The sequence below is a fragment of the Pelobates fuscus genome, chromosome 1, assembly GCF_036172605.1.
Source record: "Pelobates fuscus isolate aPelFus1 chromosome 1, aPelFus1.pri, whole genome shotgun sequence".
Taxonomy (NCBI): Eukaryota; Metazoa; Chordata; class Amphibia; order Anura; family Pelobatidae; genus Pelobates; species Pelobates fuscus.
This window is the reverse complement of record NC_086317.1, coordinates 261,341,878-261,365,889: the sequence shown is the minus strand read 5'-3', so window position 1 is coordinate 261,365,889 and position 24,012 is coordinate 261,341,878. Positions and strand designations below refer to the sequence as shown.

At 44.1% G+C, this 24,012-nt stretch overlaps 1 protein-coding gene across 2 annotated transcripts in view; it reads right to left on the bottom strand.

Moving 5' to 3' along the window:
• RAI2 (retinoic acid induced 2) overlaps positions 1-24,012 on the bottom strand; it is an 89,932-nt gene that overhangs the window by 25,389 nt on the left and 40,531 nt on the right. The window contains exon 1 of one of the 2 annotated variants that reach the window (XM_063444583.1): positions 1,389-1,432. The exons of the other annotated variant lie outside the window; for it this stretch is intronic. The gene's annotated coding sequence lies outside the window, so the exon portion shown is untranslated. Of the gene's footprint in view, positions 1-1,388; positions 1,433-24,012 lie in introns of those variants that run through there. 2 annotated transcript variants of the gene reach the window in all.

Here is a 24,012-nt window from a genome sequence, read left to right as displayed (position 1 = left end):
GGTCGTGATGGCACAGCTGCAGAGATAGTTTTAATGTGATTTTATGGGGTATTCTTGTTTAAGTATGTAATTAAATCAATAAGAACAAGAGCAAATGATGCCATCAGAACACATTGATCTATATATCCTAAGTGCAGATTGTACACACATTACAGAGAGTTGTATTGCTGTGAATTACTGTAACATGTTTTGTTTTGGAGGTTGTATTTATACACATGTGAGCGTTATATCTGTAGAGATGATATTCTGATACCCAGTGTATCTTGCTGTGAGTTTTATCCCATTGGATTTGAATATACTTTTACTCCTCAAATTACTATATTTCTATATATTACTGCATCCAAGTGATGCATTCATAATAGTTACTGCTTGCTGTGCAGTTCTGATACACTCATACACATGCTCATATACAGGCATACCCCACTTTTAAGTACTGTACAACACATCATCTCAAAATCTGGCTTTCACATGCCTGAGATACTGACTTCCAAATAATAAAAGGGAGCCTGTACTTCTACACACTATGAAACAGCTCTATCACTCTCTAAACAGCTATAGGGAAATTGATTGACACATATCTGAGGGGGGGTTATGCAGATAATTAACTAGAGCAGCACTCCATTGCTATATACCTCCTTAAGGGAACACTTTAGCGTTAGGAATACAAATATGTATTCCTAACACTATAGAGCCCTAGTCACCTAGATGGTGACTAGGGCCCCGTTCCGTGGCGAATAAGTGGTTAATTAACCATTTATTTGCTTACCTTAATCCAGCGTCGGGCTCCCTCGGCACTGGTGACCTCTCCTCCTCCATCGACGTCAGCTCCCGAGTGGAGCTGAATGCGCATGCGAAGGCATGCAAGCATTCAAACTCGCCCATAGGAAAGCATTACTCAATGCTTTCCATGGGGATCTTTGTTGATGCTGGAAGTCCATGAGGGAGACAGCCACAAGAGGCTGGATTATCCTTGCGGTGTAAGCATAGCAGTTTCTCTGAAACTGCTATGTTTTCAGTTGCAGCGTTAAAACTAGGGGGACCTGGTACCCAGACCACTTCATTGAGCTGAAGTGGTCTGGGTGCCTGTGGTGGTCTTTTAAGGACAATATTATACACTTCACCATCATGAATACATACTTAGGAATACCAATGTAACATGTCCCATTTCTTTAGTGTTGGTGGCTCTATAGAGCCCTGTAGTCCTTAACTGAGTGAATTATTTAATTTTGGAATAGGATCCTAACATAATAGATTGTTATGGTGGCACAGTAAACACTGATCCTTAAATTATCACTCTGCATAAAATAATTAACATATATATTTAATTAATGACAGTGCATTAAAAAAATATTGCCAAACTTTCAATAAAAAATAATAATTTTACATACCTTTTATAGTGTGCCTGGGTGCACTGCTTAGTGGGTCTGTCTGCAATTTCTGCCAGACTGTTCTACACCAGGATGAGATCCTTCAATCAGGAACCTCTCATTGGTTTGTGGGGATTGGGCACTGATCTTATCCCATAATCCCTTGTCCAGCAGGATAAGTAGTTTATCCACAAAGAGCAGTTCTAAATATCATAGACACAGCCATTATGCAGTTGCAGGTTGTACACTGCTGGGTGCACTGTTTAGTGTATAGGGCTGTGTTTTCCTATTTGGAAATCTGTGGATGTGCATTCATAGTCTGTAGCTTTATTCTCTTCCCAGGGGGGAGAGAGGTTTCCCTATTGTGTGCTCGACATGCGTACACTGTATGCCCAATAGAGACAAAACTGACACACATAACCCTGATTAAATAGCTTTGGGTTCCAGCCACAGCGAACAATGATTTTCAGAAATTGTTGCAGCTATAAGCCACTAACAACAATAAAGTGGGCTCTTAGAGGTTAACGTGTAAAAAAAGAAAATTAGAAAAATTCCTTAAAAGGACACTCTAAACAACAGAACCAATACAGCATTATGTAGTGATTTGATAGAAGGAGACTGTCCCTGCAATCTCTGATTTGTAAACTCTATCATCCCAAGAATGCATCTTGTAGCTGTCACTTTGACAGCCACTAGTGCTTTCTATGATGGCACTGCAATATTTGTAGAACTAAAGTTTGAAGTTATAACCCTCTGCATTAAATACTGAACACTTCCCATAAGATGCATTAGTATATTAGTATGTATCTCTATGAGAAGATGTTGATTGGCAATTGCTACGTATGTGAGGGGCCCCCAGTATGGGGGCTGTGAGTCATCTACAGTGAGACCAGCATAGAGTGGGGTAAAAAGAAAGGTAAACTTCCTTATTCTACTCTTATGGGGGTTGTGGTGCATAAAATCTAATCTTCCCCATTTAAAAAAAAACAAAAAAAAAACAGTGTATTCAATGCTTTCCTATGAGATTTGCATCACATAACCTAGCTTTACTGGGTCAGTGCAGAGGAAGCACCTCGAATGGCTGTCAGGAAAACCTGAGGGGTTAAAAGGACAGCGCCACTGCACCCAGACCACTTCATTGAGATGAAGTGGTCTTGGTGATTTCAGTGTCACTTTATGAAAATACAAATATAATCACCAGAATGGACTTTGTTTGGATAGCCCAGGGGTAGTCAACCTTTTAATACCTACAGCCCACTTTTGTATTTTTGTTGATGGTAAAAGTTCCTTACCGCCGACCAGTGCTACAGTAACTAATTTATAGCGCAAGTGCAATTATTATAAAAAAAATTCTAAAGGAGTTTTTTTATTTTTTTAAATATGTACTTAAATTTGTCAAATTTCCCCCCGTTTTTTCTTTTTTCTATTCTACTTTTTTTTTTCTATGTGTGTCTGAGAGATGCTGTGTGTGTGAATGGTACTGTGTGTGTTTGGGTGTGATGGGTGTAGTGTGTGTGTGTGTGAAAGGTGCAGTGTGTGTGAGTGGGGCAGTGTGTGTGAGAGGTGCAGTGTGTGTGAGTGGGGCAGTGTGTATGAAGGGTGCAGTGTGTGTGTGAGAGGAGTGCTGTATGTAGGTGAGGGGTGCAATGTGTGTGTGAAGGGTGCTGTATGTGAGTGAAGGGTGCAGTGTGTAGTGTGGGAGGTGCTGTGTGTGTGAGAGGGTTGCTGTGTGTGTGAGAGGGTTGCTGTGCATGTGTGAGGTTTGCTGTGCGTGTGTGAAGGGGGCAGTGCATGTGTAAGGGGAGCAGTGCGTGTGTGAGGGGGCAGTGTGTGAGTGAGGGGGGCAGTGCATTTTTGAAGGGGCATGGCATGGCATGGTAACGCGCGGCAATTCTCCGATCAGCCTGCTCGCGGGAGAAACAGAGAGCCTCCCAGTCCATTCCCTTTCTCTGCTGGAACTAAGTGCCAGAGGGCCGGAGAAGGCGATCTTTGATCTCCTCACCAGCCTGAGAGGGCTTACAGCAAGGCTTGCTCTGCATGGACCAGCAGGGGGGATGAAAGGATCTCCCCTGCCTGCCTTGGCCCATGGCCATCGGGGGCACGCTGGGTGTTTTCTAGGCATTTTCTGCAGAACCCACCACCGCCCACCTGAAATCCCAAACCAAAAACTAGTGGGCAGTAGTAGGGATCGATCGTTTATCGGTAATACCGATAATGAGGTGGGCCGGCGCATCCATAAGGCGGCACAAGCAGCCGCCTTAAGCCGCACCGGCTCAGGGGGCGCTAGATTGATGTAACCGGCAGGAGGTGGATGCACAGCGCTCCCTCCTGCCAGGCACTCTGTGTAGCGTGGCCGAGCGGAGCAGTGCGCACCGAAGTGCAGGAACTTATGTTTCCTGTACCCGGCCGGACTGAAAGGAAGTGCTCACTGAGAGAGCACTTCCTGTCAGTCCGGCCGGGTATCTCCTGTACCGCAGGAGACAAGAAAGGGGGAAGTTACACTTTGGGAGAGGGGAGGGAGGGAGGGAGAAAAAAACGCTATGGGATAGGGGAGGGGTGGGGGAGAAAAAAATGCTATGGGATGGGGGCAGGTAAAAACACTATAGGACAGGGGAGGGGAGAACACTATAGTTTAGGGGGTAAAGAACACTATGGGGAGGGGGTGGGGGGAGAGCACTATGGGACAGGGGAGGGGGGGAAAGAGAGGAACATTAAGGGAGGGCACTAAGGTACAGGGAAGGGAAAAGGAACACTGTGGTGAGGTGGGGGGGGGGTCACTAAAAGATAAGGGAGAGGAACATTAAGGGGAATGAGGGGGGGTGTTCCTACCACACATATTTACACACAAACACACTACATCCATTACATAAACACACTGCATCCACTACCCACACTGCATCCACTACACAAACATACACACACACACACACACTGCATTTACTAATTAAATACTCTCACTGCATCCACTACACACACATATAAATATTCTTGAAAACATAAAAAAAAATCTGACTGGCACGTATATTTTGTGCATTTACCACTTAATAAAAAAAAGATTTGCAAAAATTTTTTTTTTCTCAAAACGGTAAATGTACAGAATATTTGTTAAGCTATCGGCTATTGGCCTGAAAGTTCACTGATTATCACTATCGGTTCTAAAAAATCAATATCGGTCGATCCGTAGGCAGTAAGGACCAGGTTGACTACCCCTGGGATAGCCAGTGCTCCAACCACTGAAGCCATAAATATGACTGTATAAAGAAGCATTTAATATGTACACATTTATACACACAAATTATAGTATATATCATCATTAATATAAAATGGAAAAATATTAACATTATATTATTTCAAGAATTTTGTATTAAAAGATCACAATAAAATTGATAAATAACTTATATAAGACTGTTAATTTTCGTTGAATAAAAATTCTCTTTTTTTCGTTAGAAATCTATTAATGATTATTTGTGTAAACATATTTTTATAAACATATTCATCATATTTGTATACACATTTACAGAATAGTAGTTTAAACGTTAAAATAGTAGTTTAAACATTTACAGCTGCTGTTAGGGATCCATGTTCTTGCATCATATGAATACTACACAATAGAATTTAACGCTAATTAAGATATTTCCTTTATAATCATCTTGTCTTTGAGCAGAAATATTTGATGCACTTCAATAAATGGTAATAATGTGGGAGCACTGACTGTGTCAGACAAATCATAGTTAAGCAGAAAAGGAGGATCTAAATTGGATTTATTTGAAACTAATAACATGCGTGTTTATTGCATGAAATGCTGCTCTTCAAGGACCGAGCAGTGAAAAAGGAAGAGTTGTACAGAGAGTTGTTAGACCTCTGGACAAGTTTTCAGACCCCTGTGTATATATAATAATGGATAATGCGCTTATCACTCAAGTTTGGGGATTCAATCAGTTCTCAATCAGTTATGAGGTTAGACACAGGGCCGGTGCAAGGAGTTTTGCCGCTCTAGGCACAAAAAAAAATTTGCCGCCCCCCCCCCCCCAATATGTCCTGCCCACCATGTGACATCACAATGCCCCACCCATATGCTCTGCCATATGGGCCAACGCCAGTCTTCACAAAGGGTCTTTTATCTGAAAAGACAGTGTGTTTACATTAAAAAGCCTACAGGCACAGGCTATAGACAGCAGAACCACTACATTATGCTGTAGTGCTTCTGGTGACTATAGTATCCATTTAATGTGAGGTAAATTAGAAATTAGTGTCACTAATAATATATTGGATTGCCTACTTACCACCAGATGAGGACAAGAGGCTGATGATGGGCTCAGTCTGGCTCCACAGGTCTGGTGTAGAAGAGGCTCTCTGGAGACTGTTTTTAACAGTGCTCACAACAATTAACGAACAGGAAGCAGCTCCATTTTTTAGGGCCCCTTACACAGCTCAAGGTCTGGGCCCCCAGGGGGCATACGCCTACAACGCCCACCCATAAATCCACCTACATGGCCCATCCATGAGTTGGGGATTTTTTATGTGTGCAATTTGTGTAAGGGATGTAGTGTGTTTATAGGGGATGTTGTGTGTGTTTGCGTGTAAGGAATGCATTGTATGTTTCTGTGTGTATGTGTGTGTAAGGTTTGTTTCTGTGTATGTAATTGAATGCAGTGTGTGTCTGTAAGGGGGGCATTAATTATGTAAGAGAACGTAAGGGATGCATTGTGTGTTTCGGGTGTGTCTGTGTGTGAGTAGGAATGCATTGTATGTTTCTGTGTATGTTCCCTAGTGGTCCTTACTTCCCCCTCCCCTCCCCTAGTGGTCCTTACTCCCCCCTCCCATCCCCTAGTGGTCCTTAACCCTCCCCTCCCCTAGTGGTCCTTACCCTCCCCTCCCCTAGTGGTCCTTCCTACCCCCTCCCCTAGTGGTCCTTACCCTCCCTCCCATAGTGGTCCTTATCCCCCCTCCCTCCCCTAGTGGTCCTTATCCCCCCTCCCTCCCCTAGTGGTCCTTATCCCCCCTCCCTCCCCTAGTGGTCCTTATCCCCCTCCCTCCCCTAGTGGTCCTTATCCCCCCCTTCCCTCCCCTAGGGGTCCTTATCCCCCTCCTCCCTCCCCTAGGGGTCCTTACCCCCCCTCCCTCCCATAGTGGTCCTTACCCCCCCTCCCTCCCATGGTGGTCCTTACCCCCCCCTCCCTCCCATGGTGGTCCATACCCCCCCTCCAAAAGTGGTCCTTACCCTCCGCCCTCCCAAAGTGGTCCTTACCCCCCACCCCCCCTCCCAAAGTGGTCCTTACCCCCCCCCAAAGTGGTCCTTACAATCCCCCCCCTCCCTCCCAAAGTGGTCCTTACCCCCCCCCCCCCGCCTCCCTCCCTCCCAAAGTGGTCCTTACCCTCCCCTCTGCCCATGTAGCGTGGCCGGGCGGTGCGGAACGCGGGACAGAAACCTCTGTTTCCTGTACCCGGCCGCCGGCGGAATGACAGGAAGCGCTCACTGAGTGAGCACTTCCTGTCATTCTGCCGTCGGCCGGGTACAGGAAACAGAGGTTCCTGTCCCGCGTTCCGCGCCGCCCGGCCACGCTACATGGAGAGACCGGTCACTCAAACCCGGCCGCCCTGAAAAAAGCAGTGTTGCGCCGCCTGAGGCTTGTAAAAGCGCTCAGGCGGCGCAGCATGAGGAGCCACACCGGGCACAGGGATCCGGCTCCCCCTGGTAAGTTGCGCCCTAGGCGGCTGCCTAGGTCGCCTTACAGGTGGCGCCGGCCCTGGTTAGACAAGTTACTTAGAATTATGGGATGGCTGAGCCTGTGCAACACAGAAAGCAATTATATGTTATCAAATATAAAAACACTGCATGAATAGTCTGAATCGGAAACTGGACTCAATAGAATTCCATCATTACATGAGAGTAATGATCACAACTATATATCAAATTATCAATAGCTATATACTGTTACAGTCACATTGATTTACTAAATCCTATAACAAAGCTCACAGTAAAGAAATGCTAAAAATGTTATTAACTAACCACATTAACTGTGCTGTGACACCACTCCGTAAATGGTTCTGATGCTCCATAGGAAAACAATGAAAAAAATTGGGTTGTCAAGACACACACTTTGCAAATCACCAGGGCAAACAGAAACAATGGATGGGGGTGATGTATCAATATTCGGACAAACTGAAAAATGACTCATCTGTGCTATTTAGGCCTAAAATCTATTCCAGTCTTTACAATGTGCAGTTTCTTGAGTACATTCCCACGTTAGAATTATGATGATTTTTGCCTACGGTGGCAATAATCCTTGCACTGGTCCCGTATTCACCTTATTGAAGGTAATGTTAAATGGCAGAGCTGGCCATTATAAGGTACAGTTGCTCTTGTTTTGCTCTTATACACAGTAAAGCAATGATTTATTCAGGACTATCATTCTGAAGTCCCTCACTAACAATGTCAGTACTGAGTCTGGAGGCTGAATACTTGTACACATTGTGTTGGTTTCCAAGGTTAATCGTTACCTATAGAATATCTTGGGACTCACAGGCCAAGTTCATTAGACACTATTTATAGATATTGCATTGATTCGTATTATGATTTTCAGACTAACCCTCCATGAGCTGTCTACAGCACCCTCCTTGATTAAAGGGTCACTATAGTCTAGTCACCACAACAACTACAGCTTAAAGTATTTGTTCTGGTGAGTATAATCATTGCCTTCAGGCATTTTCATGTAAACATTGCCTTTTCAGAGAAAAGGCTGTGTTTACATTGCCCCTATAGGGACACCTCCAAGTGGCCATTTCTCAAATGGCTGCTAGAGATGCTTCCTAGGGCAGTGCTGCACAGTAGGCAGCACTGCCGTTCAGCGTCCCCACGCTCTGCATGGTGACGCTGAATTTTCCTCATAGAGTTGCACTAATTCAATGCAGGTCTATGAAGAAGTGCTGATTGGCCAAAACAGTGTTTGGCCCCGCCCCCATCCCACCTCCTTGCCGATTTTAGCCTACGGGAAAGCATTGGATTGGCTAAAAATTCTGATGATGTAATCAAGGAGGCGGATCGGGGGCGGGGCCAGCGCTGGAAATAAGGTGATTTTTAATTCCTTTTAAGGGCGCTGAGGGGGAGCAAGCCACCTAAATGGTGGGTTTAACACTATAGGGTCAGGAATACATATTTATATTTGTGTTCCTGACCCTATAGTGTTCCTTTAATACATGTCATTGGAGCTTTATGATACACTCCTATAATGCATTGACTTATACATTGGTATCTATTAGGGTTTGAGAAATGAAACGGAACTAGGAAGCAAAGACAATGGTATGGTAGAAGCTCATCTGGAATGTAATATTAGAAAATGCAAACACTTTCAGCTATTCAAACTGTGGTGGAATCTCGGTAAAAATAAATTTAGTAGGCCGAGATTACCACGTGGCATGTGTACGTGCATATGCTGACGTATCGATCAGTTGGTTGCACGAGGCAAGATACGATCAGTAGTGTACGGAGCATGTGCAAGAATACAGGATGTAGTATTCCCCTCCTCCATTGTGCTGGACAGGCCATGCGGTCAAACAGGAAGTTAATTCTTATTTGTGTTGATTGGTTAAGAGAATGTGCGGGTGGAGCTTAATATGGGAGGAGTTATGTGCCTATATAGGGAGCCTGCACTATTGTTCGGGGCTCAGAACTTGTTGTATTTTGGTGACATTAGTCCCTCTGAGTCCCGATCGGTGATCCAATAAAGAATCTCTTCCTTCCTGAAGAAACCTGTGTCCATCTCTCTGTGCTTCGCTTCCGTCAGTTTCTCCGGTATCATTTGGTGCATTGGCCGGGAAGCTCATCGTTCAACGGTAGCTGAGAGGCAGAGGCGTGAGACGGTCTATCTTTGCCCACGTTCTCTACGGCTGCACCCCTGAACTTCTGCGTGGACCTCCCTTCGTCTCGGCGCCACTGGTCTGTTGTCCAGGAGATCATCGGCCTCTACGTGAGAAGTGCTGGGGTGTCCCCGTCGATGAGTGTGAACTCAGGTTCAGGAACGAGGAGGTAAGACAACTGCTGTTTTAGACGGCAGGACCCACTAGGGGTATACCGATTGTGCGGTAGGCCCAAAGGGGTTTGAATCTGTGTATCTGCCCCCTCTGTCGGAGGGAAGGAGCGAAGGCGCACCGCTCGATCGAACGCTCTTTAGTCAGACCGTTTGATTTTGTTAGTCAGGCGGGGTCCTGGTGTAAATAGCCCTAGCCGGACACCGGTGTCTTGTCTAGACTAGCGTTCTAGGGTGTATATTACGTTCGCTAGGTCGGAGGGACCGGGAGACTAAGCGGCGCCTGTGTAAATTCGGTTCGCTAGCTCTCAACCTATCTGGGCTAAGTGGGAAGGCGTGTAAATTTGGAACCCACTAGACTTTTGATAGTGCGACTAAGAGGCGCCTGTGTAAATTCGGTTCTCTAGCTCGCTATATGTGGTGATTGGGCAGTGTGGCTAACCAAAACGGGTGTATATAGTTTTAGGTAGTCCATCAAGGTACTGGCCAATAGTTTAGCTTGGAATTGTAAATGTGATAAAGATTGTTTAGTAAAGTGTATATCTTGTTAGATAGCGCGAGCTCAGCCGTCTAGCGAGAGTGTTAATAGTGTGTTGCTGTATTATAGTGCACGGTACCATAACCCTGTATATTTACTGACACTGTATATAAGTACTAATCATTGTCGTCCATTGCATGTTTAACACCATAACCACTAATAATTGTATTGTGACCTTAACTTGTGCTTTGACCTATGCTAACCGTACTGTAACCGCTATTTGTAAAAGACGATGTTACTGGGGTGTGTTATAGACGGGTAATTTGTATATAGAGAATTATAGCGTGGGTGACTGTATAGTTACGCCAAAGGGCATAATATTGATTATTTAGTGACTGGTGTAACAGCTGTGTGTGTACGGGAATTCCCTGAGTGTTTATTGTGTTATTGTGTACGTTTCACTTGGTAACCGTACCACGTGGTGCTGTTGCCAGAGGAAACGGGTGTGACTGTTGAATAGTACGCGTGTATAGTATTCGTTGTCGACGACGTTCCATTGTTAAGTATGGGTGCGTCGCAGTCAACGATTCCGGATACCTTAGGTTGTATGGTGAAGAATTTTAAAAAGGGATTCAAAACTTGTGATTTTGGGGTTAAAATGTCTCCTGTACGTTTGGTCACTTTGTGTACTAGGGAGTGGCCTACTTTGGTTGCGGCATGGCCGCCACGTGGCAGTTTGGATCCAACTCTGGTACAGCGCTTACACGTGGCTGTATCGGGTAGGCCTGAACTTTACGGCCAGTTTCCTTATATTGATTGTTGGAGACAGGCCGTAAATGACTCGCCAAAATGGCTTCAGACATGCCACGAGGAGCAGTGTCGCCTCATGGTAGCTAGGACTTGTTTGTCCACTAGGACTGGTGTTAGGCCCATTTTGGACACGCCCCCTGAGTCCGAGATCCCTTTGCCGCCCCCTTACTTTCCGTTAAGAGGAAGTGACGCAAATGCAGGAAGTCCTGCAACCCTCCCCTCATTACCCCCATCCACTTCCGCTTCCTCCTCCAGTACAGAATCCACCCCCTCTCGTACTAAATCTCCCCTTCCGGGAATCAGAACCAACCCCCATTAAATCCGAATATCCTGATTTGGCGCCACTTCAGACTTCCGGTCAAGCTTCATCTAGCTCGGCTCGAAGTGTTTTATTTACAACCTTTTCCCAAAACCAAGCTCCCACATCCCCATACCCTATTTCTCCCCGACTGGAACCTATGACTGACGCCCCTCCACGTAGCCCCATACAGACCCGACAGCTGACCGGTGCCCAACAATTAAAACACTATCAGATGCCTCTTCGTCTGAATCCTGGGCCAGCCTATATCGATGCCGCAGGCCAAATGGCACATGCTGACCCAGTCTTTGTATATGTCCCATTCACGACAACCGATCTCTTAAATTGGAAGACCCACAATTCCTCGTATACTGAGAAACCACAAGCTATGACTGATCTGTTCACCTCAATAGTACAGACACATAATCCGACATGGGCTGATTGCCAGCAGTTATTAATGACTTTGTTTAATAATGAGGAAAGGACAAGAATAAATCAAGCGGCCATTAAAGCGTTAGAGGATAAAGCCTGTACTTTGAATCAAGCTAATCCAGCAGCATGGGCCGCAACACATTATCCCAACACCGATCCCGATTGGAACGTAAATGGTGCTGATATGGTCCAACTCAGAGCCTATAGAGACGCTATAATTGCTGGCATGAAAGCCGGAGGAAAGAAAGCTATTAATATGTCGAAGACAGTTGAGGTGATTCAGAAAAGCGATGAAGCGCCCAGTGTCTTTTATGACCGATTATTGGAGGCATACCGCTTGTATACCCCCTTTAATCCGGAAGACGCAGATAATTCCCGAATGGTGAACTCCGCCTTTGTCAGCCAAGCTTACGGATATATTAAGCGCAAGCTACAAAAGTTAGAAGGGTTTGCAGGTATGTCAATCACCCAACTAATGGAGGTAGCGAATAAGGTTTATATGAATAGGGAAACAGAAAGTAAGAAAGAGGAAGAGCGCAAGATGCGTAAAAAGGCTGATATGCTAGCGGTAGCGATCGCAGGCGTAGATAGACGGGGCCCAGATAGAGGCGATAGTAGATGGAATAGGGAGCCTTTGAGTAGGAATCAATGTGCGTATTGCAAGGAAGAAGGGCATTGGAGGAACGAATGTCCACAAAGAGAGCAGTACGAGAGAGACCAACCCAGGGCAGGTTATGGAAACTTTAGAGGCAGAGCGAGAGGTAGAGGAGGCCCCGGAGGGAGTAATGGTAATAGAGGGAGTAATGGGAACAGAGGAAGTGTTAGGGAAGACAGGTATATTCCAGCAGCGCAAAGGTCCCGCGATAGAGAAGGTAGGGACTTTGTAGGATTGGCTGACACGGTCATGGAGGACTATTGATACCGACCGGGCTCCATCCCCCTTGGTCGAGCGGAGCCTATGGTCGATGTATCAATAGGGGGAAAAAGGAGTGCGTTCATGATCGACACTGGTGCTGAACATTCAGTGGTGACTAATCTAGTTGCTCCTCCATCTGGAAGGACTATTACCGTGATAGGAGCAACTGGAAGAAGTGCTGAAAAACCGGTTCTTAAAAGTCGACTCTGTACATTGGGAGGCCACGTAGTAAAACATCAATTCCTTTATATGCCTGAATGTCCAGTCCAATTGCTGGGACGTGATATGCTATCTAAATTACAAGCGCAGATTACGTTCCTACCAAATGGAACAACATCTTTAAAGTTTAATGGACCTTCAGGTATTATGACATTATCCGTACCAAAGGAAGAAGAGTGGCGACTTTATACAGTGTTGACTAACCAAAACCCTAGGAGTGATGAGTCCTTATTCAACATACCAGGAGTTTGGGCAGAGAACAACCCACCAGGACTGGCCCGCAATATTCCACCTATAAAAATTGAACTAAAACTTGGGGTTTATCCAGTGAGCCTAAGACAATACCACATCCCGCAGAAGGCTAAGAAGAACATCCAATCCTACCTGGATAAGTTCATACGGTATGGTATCCTAAAATTCTGTACTTCCCCCTGGAACACCCCATTGCTGCCTGTTCAAAAGCCCGGTACAGATGAGTATCGACCTGTACAGGACTTGAGAGCAGTCAATGATGCGGTTGTTAGTATACATCCAGTCGTGCCCAATCCATATAACCTGCTTGCTTTAATTCGGGGCGGGGCTACTTACTTCACAGTCTTGGATCTCAAAGATGCCTTCTTTTGCCTCCGAATTGCCGCAGAAAGTCAATGTATCTTCGCTTTCCAATGGGAAAACGCTGTAACGGGCTCAAAACGCCAAATGACCTGGACAAGACTGCCCCAAGGGTTTAAAAATTCACCTGCCCTATTTGGTTCAGCCCTAAGTCAAGATCTACTGGATTTCGAGTCCATCCCAGGAGAGTGTGTATTGTTACAGTATGTAGATGACTTGTTGATAGCAGCAGTTACAAAAGAAATATGTCAGCAAGCGACGCACGATCTACTACACATTCTCTGGAAGGCAGGATACAAGGTGTCTAGAAAGAAGGCTCAGTTGTGTTTGCCAACTGTCAAATATCTGGGATTCCATATCTCTGAAGGTCAAAGAATTATGGGGCCAGAGAGAAAAGAAGCTGTCTGCCAAATACCAATACCCAAGAATAGAAGACAAGTGCGAGAATTCTTGGGGGCAGCAGGCTTCTGTAGGATATGGATTCCCAGCTACGCGATACTGGCAAAACCTCTGTATGCAGCTATCAAAGGTACAGAGCACGACCCCTTCTTATGGACTCAAGAACAACAAACGGCATTTGAAGATGTGAAGAAGGCTTTGATGAGTGCCCCAGCATTAGGTCTACCTGATCACACACGACCATTCTACCTGTATGTACATGAGCAAAGAAGAATGGCTGTGGGAGTATTGACACAGTACTTGGGATCATGGCAAAGACCTGTTGCCTATATGTCTAAGCAATTGGATGCAGTGGCCAGCGGACTTCCACCTTGTCTAAGAGCCGTAGCTGCAGCCGCCCTGCTAGTAGCTGAAGCCGATAAACTCACTCTGGGTCAAGAACTTTATGTACGAGTCCCACATGCAGTACAGACGTTGTTGGATTACAAAGGAAATCATTGGTTTAGTAACAGCCGTATGACCAAGTATCAAGCAATGTTGTGTGAAAACCCCAGAGTGCATTTAGAGACTGTAAACACCTTAAATCCAGCTACCCTTTTGCCACAACCTACTGAAAGTCAACATGATTGTTTGGAAGTAATGGATGAAGTATTCTCAAGTAGACCAGATCTTCGTGATTTTCCCATCCAGAACCCCGATGTTCAATATTATACCGACGGCAGTAGTTATGTGAAAGAAGGGATCCGCTATGCAGGATATGCAGTAACAACAATAGACAAGGTGATAGAAGCTCGGCCACTGGCGAAAGGAACATCAGCACAAAAGGCAGAATTGATAGCACTGACACGAGCGTTACAATTGGCTGAAGGTTTAAGAGTGAACATCTACACGGACTCCAAATATGCGTTTTTAACCACTCATGCCCACGGAGCTTTGTATAAAGAAAGAGGACTACTGAATTCAGAAGGAAAAGAAATCAAATACGCAGCTGAAATCCTACAACTATTGGAAGCAGTGTGGGAGCCGAAAGAAGTCGGTATCATACATTGTCGAGCGCATCTGAGAGGAGATGGTGATGTAACTAAGGGAAATCGGATGGCAGATAGTGCAGCTAAGCGTGCTGCTGAATCAGGAAGACAGGAGTATGTGGGGCATATAGCTGCTCTTATACCAACTCCACTGTCCCAATGGACTCCAGTTTATACAGCTCAAGAAGAGGAGTGGTTAAAGACTGAACCGGGAAAGTATTTGGAGAACAAGTGGTATCAGCTAGAAGATGGAAGAATAGTCATACCAGCATCACTAGCGGTAGAAATTGTCCAAAATTATCATAACGGGACACATTCTGGGAGAGACAGCACAGAAGAATCTCTCAGAAAACATTTCTACATACCAAGATTGTCCAACTTGACTCAGGCCATTGTACGAAGATGTGTAACGTGTGCTAAAAATAATGCAAGACAAGGACCAGTAAAGCCACCAGGAGTCCAGTTTATGGGGGGACTCCCCATGTCCGATTTACAAATTGACTTTACAGTGATGCCTAAATCGGGTGGACATCGTTACCTGCTGGTAATTGTGTGCACCTATTCAGGCTGGGTAGAAGCATGTCCTACTCGTACAGAGAAAGCAGGAGAAGTTGTGAGATTCCTGCTACGAGAAATAATACCCCGATATGGACTACCCTGTTCTATAGGATCGGACAATGGTCCAGCTTTTGTTCACCAATGCCTACAGCAACTGACTCATATGCTTGGTATAAAGTGGAGGCTTCATACTGCATATAGACCCCAGAGCTCTGGTAAGGTAGAGAGAATGAATAGAACTATTAAGAACCAGTTGGCTAAAATGTGTCAGGAAACCCAACTTAAGTGGAATGTTCTCTTACCCATAGCTCTATTGCGAATCCGCAGTACCCCTACCAGAAGGATGGGTCTCTCTCCTTTTGAAATCATGTATGGGCGACCACCTCCCGTACTTGGTAACTTAAGGGGGGATTTGAGTCAGTTGGGAGAAGGAATTACCCGGCAGCAGGTTGTAGAGTTGGGTAAGACTATGGAGGAGGTACAGAAATGGGTACAAGATAGATTACCTGTGAATATTTATCCCCCTGTTCATAGTTATCATCCAGGAGATCAAGTGTGGATTAAAGAGTGGAATAATGTACCGTTAGGGCCCAAGTGGAGAGGTCCTTATGTTGTTCTTTTGTCTACCCCTACAGCGATAAAAGTAGCCGAAGTGACTCCGTGGATACATCACTCCAGGGTTAAACCAGCAGCAGTCGATTCTTGGCAAGTTACAGCAGATCCAGAGAATCCCTGCAAGATCCGGTTAAAACGCACTACTCAGTCGGAGTAACGAGGAACTATTGTGGATTACAAATTTTATTGTTACAGGGATTTGGTGAAGTGAGTGTTTTTAGACGGCCATAATAAAGCCTGTCCGCTCACCAGCACATAGTGTATAAGCCAGGGAAAGTCTCGAAGGGACTCCTGTGAAGACGAGCAGAACTCCATTCCCTGCAGCCCTTACTTCCTGGAAGCTGAGGTGCCTTCGCACGGACGAAGACTGAGGATGACGGCGAAAGATGTGTTTTTGATAGTGTTTATTTATGTGTGTTTTTATATTCAGGAAGGTAGAGGTACCGACACTCCTAGCTGTGAGGTATGCATTAAGACTACGAGAACAGGTAATCATATTTCCCAAACCCTAATTTGGCATTCACAATACGAGTGTAAAGGAGATGTATCGAGATGTAGATACCTAAATATAGACTATAGTGTGTGCCATTTAGGAGTAGGAGAACCTAGGTGCTTCAGTCCGGAGTGTCAACCTCGTACAATTTGGTTGACTCTCAGGAATGGAGATCCTCAGGGGACCCTAATTAATAAGACGGTGTTAGAATCCGTACATTCTTCGGGTGTTCTGCTATTTGATGCGTGTAAGGCGATATCAAGTGGTAGAAAGCCGTGGAATGTATGTGGGGATCTTAGATGGGAGAGGACGTATGGGTCTAATGATAAATATATTTGTCCCAGTAGTAAAAATAAATATGTGAGTCCTAGATGCCCAAATAAAGACTATAACTTTTGCCCATATTGGTCTTGTGTGGGGTGGGCGACTTGGGGACAGACAGTAGACAAAGACATGATAGTGACTAAGTTGCCTACCAGCCCATATTGTAAGTCTATGGAATGTAATCCCATCCATATACTTATAAATAACCCCGATAAGTTCTTAGACAAATATGGCAATTTATTTGGGTTTCAGATATACGGGACGGGTTTAGATCCTGGGACAGTATTGTTTATAGGGATAGAGACTGATACGGTATCCTCCCAAACTCATCAAGTATACCATTCCTTTTATGAAGAGATGAGTATAGATAATAAGATCCCCCATAATGCTAAAAACCTGTTTATTGATTTAGCCGAAAGTATTGCCAGTAGTCTTAATGTTACCAACTGCTATGTGTGTGGAGGTACTAACATGGGAGACCAATGGCCTTGGGAAGCAAAGGAGGTAATGTCCGGTTCTGAGGCAGTTGAACAATTAATATCTACACAAGCCGATTATCATATGAGTGTTAGAGGTAAATCTGAGTGGAGATTAAAGACCTCCATCATAGGTTATGTTTGCATAGCAAGGAAAGGAATAATGTATAATACTTCTGTAAGAGAATTAACTTGTCTAGGGCAAAAAGCTTATGATGATGATACTAAAAATACAACTTGGTGGTCGGCTTCAAATGTCTCAGAACCATCTAACCCGTTTGCTAGATACGCCAATTTAAAGGATGTGTGGTTTGATCTATCCATCACATCTACCTGGAGAGCCCCAGCAAATTTGTACTGGATCTGTGGTAAGAAAGCCTATTCGGAGTTGCCACAGGACTGGGAAGGGGCATGTGTGTTGGGTATGCTCAAACCATCCTTCTTCTTGTTACCGATTGAAACAGGTGAGACTTTAGGTGTTAAAGTGTATGATGTGAATCATAGGAAGAAAAGGGGACCCATAGAGATAGGCGCCTGGGAAGATGATGAATGGCCTCCCCAGCGTATCATAGATTATTATGGGCCAGCCACGTGGGCAGAAGATGGTACCTTTGGTTATAGAACCCCTATTTATATGCTCAACCGAATTATAAGATTACAGGCGGTGGTTGAGATTATCACCAACGAGACATCACAAGCGCTCAATCTTCTAGCGAAGCATAACACTAGGATGAGGACAGCAGTCTATCAAAATAGATTAGCCTTGGATTACCTTTTGGCAGTAGAGGGAGGTGTATGTGGGAAGTTTAACCTGAGCAATTGCTGTCTTCAAATAGATGACGAAGGGCAAGCAATAGCTGAGCTTACTAGCCATATGGTTAAACTAGCGCATGTGCCTACTCAGGTATGGAAAGGGTATATATAATCCAAGTAGTTGGTTTGGTAGCTGGTATGAGTGGTTTGGAGGGCTTAAGGCAGTGGTAGGTGGAGTCCTACTGATTTTAATGTTGTGTCTACTCCTGCCGTGTCTTATACCCTTAGTAGTTAGGTCTGTGCAAAGCCTAATAGAAAATATAGCAGAGAGGAAGGCTGCTGCACAGATAATGGCGATTTATAAGTATAAGGCTCTAGATCAGGGAGAACCAATGCAGGAAGATGAGTGTTGAAGATTCACATCATAAGATAAGTCTGGTCTGGTTCAAGGTAACTTGCGGTGTATGCAAACCAAGGTTAAGTGATGCCTCAAGTAATTGTGAAATATCAAGAGGCATCAAAGGGGGGAATGTGGTGGAATCTCGGTAAAAATAAATTTAGTAGGCCGAGATTACCACGTGGCATGTGTACGTGCATATGCTGACGTATCGATCAGTTGGTTGCACGAGGCAAGATACGATCAGTAGTGTACGGAGCATGTGCAAGAATACAGGATATAGTATTCCCCTCCTCCATTGTGCTGGACAGGCCATGCGGTCAAACAGGAAGTTAATTCTTATTTGTGTTGATTGGTTAAGAGAATGTGCGGGTGGAGCTTAATATTGGAGGAGTTATGTGCCTATATAAGGAGCCTGCACTATTGTTCGGGGCTCAGAACTTGTTGTATTTTGGTGACATTAGTCCCTCTGAGTCCCGATCGGTGATCCAATAAAGAATCTCTTCCTTCCTGAAGAAACCTGTGTCCATCTCTCTGTGCTTCGCTTCCGTCAGTTTCTCCGGTATCAAAACTATATGGGACAATAAGTGACAAAACTGGCACATCTGCAAGTTTTGTTTTCACTCTGTCTCCCACAGCACAGGAATAATGATTATTTGGAGAGTGTTATAATTTGTATACTATAGGTGTAATAATAATTGCCCATTTTTATGTACTGGTGAGCAGTGTTTTCCCTGAATTTATCTAATTTCTTACTCTGGCTGATTGAACGCCAACCTTACAGTTGGATAAGCGTCTTGTATGCAGATATGGAATACAGTCATTTAATCTACTAACAATCACAATCATAATATGACAGTCATAAGCTTTAAAAGAGGTATTACTAAAACTGGTAAAAAAAAAAATCCATAATATGACCGCAACATTCATCCGTGGAGTTAAAATAAAATACAAACGTGATCATACATTTTTAATTTCCTATGTTTACTAGCAAATTCAATGTTTTCATTATTTATTGATGACAGGCATTTAACAGGCATCTGTAACATGTCATAGGCAATACATTTTGCTAAATCTCCAGTTTTTCAAAGAGAAAATTGTGACATGTGAGGGTGGAGTTAATTACTTCATTTTTTTGGTCTTGACAGAGCTCTAAAACTTGGAGTGACTTTTAGGATGTTATACGCTATTTGCAATAGATTTTTTTCCTTTGAAATATTGTTTCAGACAACTTGGAGAATTAATCCCCAAAATCTGGAAAGAATAAGAGCTCTCATTCAGATATTGCTATTCTATCTAATGCAACTTTGTGAACTCTTTCCATCCTAGTGCATTAACATGGTATTAACACCCAACCAACAAGGCTCTCTTCTGCTTGGCGGGCTTAGGAGACCGATGTATTTGAATCCCTAAATAACACTAAAGGATATATCAGGATATCATTGGCAAGAAGGAAATACAGAGATGAAATCACATACAGAAAAAAAGTATTTGATCCCCTGCTGATTTTGAACGTTTGCCCACTGACAAAGAAATGATCAGTCTATAATTTTAATGGTAGGTGTATTTTAACAGTGAGAGACAGAATGACAACAACAACAAAAAAATCCAGAAAAACGCATGGATCAAATACTTTTTTCCACCTCACTGTAGAATGACATTTTGTGGAATGTTTTTATTTTCTCATACACTCATATGTTTAGAATTGCTTCGGGCTCAACATATTTTCTTCACACAAAGGATTATTCAATAAATATGAAAAGACGCTGGATTTGCAGAATTCGGTGAACATCTCCATTTTATTTTCCCTGTAGCGGAATTCAGATATACACGAAATGAAATTCCATGGTGGTTTAAGGGAATTATCCAGAATGTGCTTATGCAATTAAGAGCAAATCCGTTTCTGCTGTAAAAAAAAAATTAGCAATGAAATGCACTGAATGCTATAGAAATAAAACCTATCAAAGATCAAATATTATTTACTACATTTCCTCCAAACTGGCAAAATTGGAAGCACTTATTAGAGATATTATTTTGCTTGTTTTTTCATGTAAAAGTGAAGGAATCCGCAATATCTGCCCACTGTTTAAACAAGCAGCCAGTAGGCAAATATGTAAAATAAATCAATAAACACTTAAAGAATTACTCCATGGACTACAACCCCTTTGGTGAGTTAAAGTGGTCATGGTGGCTGTAATCTGTATGTGCCGTGTTTTGCTTTGAAATACTGCGTTTTATCCTCTTTGCTGCTGGAGATCTAACTCTTCTTCCGGCAGAATCATTAACCTGCCAGGAACAAAGCTCCAGGCTGGCTAATGTCAATTCTGTGCAGAATGGGAAACTGGTGTCAGACAGCCACAGCCACCCTCTCTGCGCTGCTCCTGTTCTATGGAGGAGGAGTGACATCAGCCAAGGATGATTGGGTTTAGAGGAGAAATGGAGAATGGAACCGAGGTAAGTTTATGCTTTACGCTTGATTTACTTTCCGTTTGGGAAACGGGTTGACAACCTCAGAAAGAGTTACTCCAAACAAAACCAGCGATTTAAGGAATCACTTTTTTGGTTACAGTAAACCTTAAAATGAGCATTACTGGGCTACTATCAACCATTGCAGCCCGTTTAATATACTCCAGTTCCTACATGTCACAATTTTTGGTGCAAGGTTTAAAGATATAGCAGGCAACTTCTCCATGGATTTAGGATGGAGGATTAAAGTAAATTAATCAGAAGATAGATGGTCATAGCTATTTCCTGATAGTTAACTGTAGAGTAGGATTTGAAATGGATTCGCATTCAAAAAGAGAGTCACCATGTTCTCTTCAGTATAATGCAGTGGTATTTGCATTGTTCTTAAGAAAAAAGAAAACTTGATTGTATTTGGGAATTCAGAAAACAGCTCAGGAATAGTTTGGAAATCCATTCCTAAGTCATACCGTTATTATTTGTCATTCACCTTTAATTCTAAAAATAAGAAATCCCTTTGTGTGTTTGACATGTTAAAATAAATCTAGAATTAGAAAAGTTAACGAATGTATAATAACTGAAAAAGATAATGCCTCCAACGTATATATATATATATTTTGCATTGATCAAATATTCCTTAAATAATAAAGGGATATTTAAAAATGGGAAAATAAGAATATCTATCCAGTTCTCATCTACTTACAGAGTTATTTTTAGCCTGATGCTAAAAGGCATATGTACAGCGGCATGTACTTTTAGTCAAGGTCAATATTAACTACCGTAAGTTGTTATGAGAAAAATCAAACCTCTTTGTAAATCACAGTACTGTTTTCCAGACTGAGGCCATAAAATACAGAAGAAAAAATACCAGAAGAAAAAAAAACACATACTTTTAACAAGAAGAGAGAACAAGTTCCTGAAATCTTCCAATGTAATATGCAAGATGCAAGCTGCATGACTTTTCAGCCAGTCGGACAGGTCAGTCTCTGCTGCTAAGTTTTGTGGTGACCTTGTCTGTTTGCATAGATTTTGTAGATTTTCTTTACACCCCTGGTCGTTCGAGAGGTGGAGAGATGAGCAGCACCAAGGGAGACTAGGCACTGGAAAGCAATAAGTATGTCAGGATCCCGCGGGCGGCTGCAGGGGGAGGCTGCAGTCCGATCGCGGCACTCACCCTCCAGCCGTCCGTGGTCCCCTTCTCCACGTGGGTTCGGCGAGCGGCATCCCTCCAGCCTCGGATGCCGCCCGCGTCTTCCTCCACGCCCCCCAGCGGCAGCATGCATGACGCTGCACGCTGGAAGACTGTCCAAGATATGTCACGCCGGGGTCAGTCACCTGACCCGGCATTAAAGGCACAGTGCCTCAATCACAGTGGGAGGTTTAGATATCTCCCACGTGTGATTGTTAATTCTGATTGGAAAGTATCCAATCAGAATTAACCTGATGGTTTAAATACTTACCTTTCCTGTTCCTCCCTGCCCTGTTGTGGTCTTTGCTTTATAGTATTGATTCTGAACGTGTGATTTCTGGTTACGTACTCTCTGGCTTGTTATACTGACTTTGTGACTTTCTCCTACCCTTTGACCTCGGCTTGTTTCTCGTTATTCTGTTTTCTGGTTCCCCTTACTCGGCTTGTCTCCTGACTATTCTGTGTGTGCTTAGCCCGGCCACTCTAAGGACCGGTACTGCACACTTTCTGTGTGTGTGTCTGTGTGTATGTTAGCGTGTTGGGTTCCCCGAATCGTGACATTACAACAGGGCCATAATGGAACCTGCTGACATACCCCAGCTTTTAGTTAATCAGGAGGCTAGAATGGATGGCTTGGACCACCGTATGGTTCAGTTTGCTCAAGCCTTACAGACCATACTGGCTCATACTGCACACTTGCAGCCTGCCGTCCAGGAGGTGGCTGCTGCTGTGTCCGAACCCATTGCCACTCCAGTACCCGTTTCTGCTCATGTAGTCCATATGACACCGCCACAGCGCTATAGTGGTGACCCAGCTTTGTGTCGTGGTTTCCTCAATCAAATTGACATCCATTTGGTAATGAATCCACGTTCCTATCCCACTGACAGAACTAAAATTGCCTTTTTGATAAACCACTTGTCTGGGAGAGCTTTAGCATGGGCCAACCCCATGTGGGAGAATACGTCTCCTATGTCCTTCGCAGATTTTCTGACAGCTTTCAAACGCACGTTTGATCAACCCGGTAGGGTTGCTTCTGCTGGCAAAGCTCTGCTTAGGGTCCGACAGGTTAACAGATCTGTAGCGGATTACACTATCGAATTCCGCACTCTAGCAGCTGAGGTGGTATGGAATAATGATGCCCTCGTTACAGCCTTTCAGGAGGGTTTGGCCGCTTACATCCTGGACGAAATAGCGTCCAGGGAATTGCCTGTCCTTCTGGACGATCTTATAGATTATATCATCCGTATTGATAATCGTATTAGAGAGAGACGTAGTCAGAGGCGTATGTATACACAGATGTTACCTGCTTTACCCAATACTGCGCTACTGGCATTACCCCCTTCTAGCCAACCTCCCCCTGAAACCTTGCAATTGGGTGTTACTGGGTTAACTGAGGTAGAAAAATCATACCGAAGAAGGGAAGGGTTATGCCTTTACTGTGGGAAAAGGGGACATCTTCTAAGGACCTGCCCTGAATTGCGGGGAAAACTGCAGCACCCAAGGCCTATAGAGGGGTCGGCCTCGGGTGTTATGTCGTTTACCCCTCACGTCCCCATTACTAGACCGTTTATTACGGTCACCCTTTTTGTTGGAAATTCTGCCGTGATTACCAAAGCCTTGATAGATTCAGGGGCTGCTGACAATCTTATGGATGAGAGTTTTGCTAAAACCACATCGTTGACTCTGATCCAAAAGGTTACTCCCTTGGCCGTGGAGGCCATAGACGGTAGACCATTGGAGAAACCTCTGGTGACCCATGAGACCCAAGAACTGGTTATGTCTGTGGGTGCCTTGCACAAGGAAAGATTGTCCTTTCAAATAATCAACTCCCCTACAGCCTCTGTCGTTTTGGGCTTCCCCTGGTTGGTTAAACACAATCCGATGATTGATTGGGGTTGTTTGGAGATTCTCTCCTGGGGGAAATCTTGTCAAAGGGAATGTATGACTCGTGTTTGTCCTGTTGGCTTGCTTAATGTACCCACAGCCAAACCACTTTCTGTTTATGTTCCTCCTGTGTATGCGGACCTAGCTAAGGTGTTTGAAAAAAGGGAGGCAGATAAACTACCCCCGCACCGTGAATATGATTGTGCCATAAACCTCTTACCTGGTACTATGCCGCCTAGGGGTAAGGTATACCCTCTTTCTGAAAAAGAGAACC